Source organism: Tupaia chinensis, unplaced genomic scaffold, assembly GCF_000334495.1.
Source record: "Tupaia chinensis unplaced genomic scaffold, TupChi_1.0 Scaffold149798_1, whole genome shotgun sequence".
Lineage (NCBI taxonomy): Eukaryota > Metazoa > Chordata > Mammalia > Scandentia > Tupaiidae > Tupaia > Tupaia belangeri.
The window spans coordinates 1,863,657-1,866,712 of record NW_006209642.1 but is presented as its reverse complement, the minus strand read 5'-3'; the positions used below and the strand labels follow the sequence as shown (position 1 = coordinate 1,866,712).

The 3,056-nt window shown below is 36.8% G+C and overlaps 1 pseudogene; it reads right to left on the bottom strand.

Annotated features, from left to right (window-relative positions):
• Window positions 1-342: 342 nt before the first annotated feature.
• LOC102486902 (protein yippee-like 1 pseudogene) overlaps window positions 343-3,056 on the bottom strand; it is a 136,340-nt pseudogene continuing 133,626 nt past the window's right edge.

Genomic DNA, 3,056 nt, shown 5'->3' with positions numbered 1-3,056 from the left:
AGTCCTATTTATACCTATTGTTCTAGCATAATTAATCATGCTGACTTTTATTTTTAAAAGTGTCCCAATTTAGAATATAAACTAAGCAGTCACTTTAATTATATACCACATTTTTCATTCATCACAATTTTTAGCAAGGACATATAGAGCTGACCCATATATTTAAATGAACCAATCAGCTTCCTTATATAACTTTATAAAAAATGTGGAATACACATGTTTTATAAATTATCTATGTTGCATAACAAATTATCCCCAAATTTAGTTACTTAAAACAACATTTATTATTTTTCATGTTCTTTGGGTTAGGAATCTAGGAGTGATCTCTCTACTTTTGGGTTCATCATGCCAATAAAGTCATTCATTGATGGCTGCAGTTGTCTCAACACTCAACTAGAGGAGCATCAATACTCAAGGTCACTCATGGTTGCTGGCAGAGTTCAATTCCTCATAATCTTTAGACTAAGTGCTTCCATATCTCACTGGCTGGTGATGGAAGGTAGCCCTTGGCTTCTTGTCACATGGGCTTCTTTCATAGGGCCATCATAAAATGGCAGTCTGTCCTCATGAAGGTGAACAAGTGAGAACAGCTGGAGAGAAAGAGAGCAAATGAGAAAAAAGCCATACTTTTTTTTTTTTTAAACCTGGTCTTGGATGAGATGTGCAATTACTTTTCTATATTCTATATTTTGTATGTAAATCTCTAGGATCAGTTCATACTTAGGTAGGGGATTATGCAAGGGTGTGAATACCATGAAGCAAGAATCCACTGGGGACAATATTAAAAGCTGCCTACCACACAAAGAGATCATAATCAAACAGTGGATATGAAAAACCCAGTAAAGTTAGAGGGAGATTAGGGAATATGGCAAACCAATGTGCTGTGTAAACTGCAGTTATGGGGTAGAAACAGAAAGTAGAGGAAAATGTTCTTTGAAAAAAGTAAGAAAACCATTGCAAATATACAAAGAAAATACAATCCAGAAAAAAATTCAGAGAAGCTTAAAATTTTATTTGGAAATTATTTACTTTTGAAGGAGTCAAACCATAGAGTATTGGTAGTCTATTATGTAAGTGGTAGACTACTATAGTAGTCAAGGTTCTCCAGAAAAACAGAACTAAGGGGAAATATATCCATATGTAAGAGGAGATTTACTCTGAGATTGTTTCAGTCAATTATAGAAGCCCAGAAGTCCCACAATATGCCATCTCCAAGCTGAAGAACCAAAAGAGCCAGTAGTATAAGCCAGTCTAAGCCCAAAGGCCTAAGAACTAGGAACTGCAAAATCCCAGAGAAGAAGGCAAATGTCTCTGCTCAAGAAGAGACAAAGAGGGGTTATGTCACTGGACTCCCATGTAGTCGACTGCAGTTCGAGTCCTGGACCTAGTGGCTTAAACTCATGCCGGGCGCATGTGCGTATGTGCTTAAGATCTCAAGAGGAGAATGGAGGAGAAGGGATTGCAGTGTGGCCTTCCCCCCTGGGGGGGGGGGTGATTTCTCGCTTTCTGTCTCACTGTCTGTCTCTCTCTTTCTGGTGAGCGCACACAAACTTTAGCAAAAACCTCTAAAAAGAAAAAGGAAAAAAGGAGAAGAGACAAAGAGAATTCACCTTTCTTTCATCTTTTTATTCTATTTGGGCTTTCAGTAAGTTGAATTGAATGATGCCTATCTACATTGGCGAGCATGGATGTTTTTTTACTCAGTCTACTGATTAAAATGCTAATCTTTCTGGAAACACTTCACAGATACATGAGAAAGTAATGTTTTAACAGTTATCTGGGCATCCCTTAGGCCAATCAAACTGACATATAAAATTAGCAAAAACAGGTGGACCAATGGAACAGAATAGAGATTAGAGAAATAAACCCCAAAATATAAAGCCAAAGGATATCAGTTAATCCAGTGGGTAAAGGAAAACCTCTTTAGCAAATGGTGCTGGAAAAACTGGGTATCCACCTGCAAAAAGATGAATCTAGACTCCCATCTTTCACCATTAACAAAAAATCAACTCAAAATACATCAAAGATCTAAACTTAAGACCTCAAACTATAAAACTGCTGGAGGAAAACACTGGGAAACTCTGAGAGACATTGGGGCAGGCAAAGACTTTTTAAATAAGACTCCCAAAGCACAGGCAATAATACCAAAAATGGATAAGTGGGATTACATCAGATTAAGAAATGTCCACACAGCAAAATACACAGTAATTAGTGTGAATTGACAACCCTTGGAATGGGAGAATTTTTTTGTAAACTATGCCTCAGATAAGGGACCATAACTAGAATACACAGGGAACTCAAGGGGCTTACCAGAAAAAAAAAAAAAAAAAAAGAAAGAAAAAGATTAACCTAATTAAAAGATGGACAATGAGCTGAACAAAAAACTCTGAGGAAGACATATGAACATCTAAATAGCATATGAAAAAATGCTCAACATCCATCATCATAAGAAAGATATAGATTAAAACCACAGTGAAATACCACCTAATCCCTGTCAGAATGACAAAGATTAAGAATACAAAAAATGATAAGTGTTGGTGGGGTTGTGGTGCACTAGAAACTCTTCTACACTGTTGGTGGGAATGTAAATTGGTCCAGCCACTTTGAGAAACAATATGGAGGTTCCTCAAAGACCTATAAATAAAACTACCATATGATCTAGCAATTCTACCCCTGGTATCTACCAAAAGGGCAAGAGAATGCTCAGTCTGAAATGTGTTTGCACATCTACATTTATTGGGGCATTATTCACATGCTAAAACATGTAACCAACCGAAAGGACCATAAACATATACATGGATTGAAAAACTGTGGCATATATACTCCATGGAATAATATTCAGTCATAAAACAAGACTCTGGCATTTGAAAGGAAGTAGACAAATATGGAAGATTTATTGCTGAGTGAAGCAAGTCAGGCTACAAAAGAGAGACATTGTATGTCTCCACTTTAACATATACTGACTGACTGCAGTCTATGGTAGAGACTGAAAGATTGAAAGGCATAAATCCATTGAAAATAGTTATGGACACTGGAAACAATGTGGAAGGAGGGGT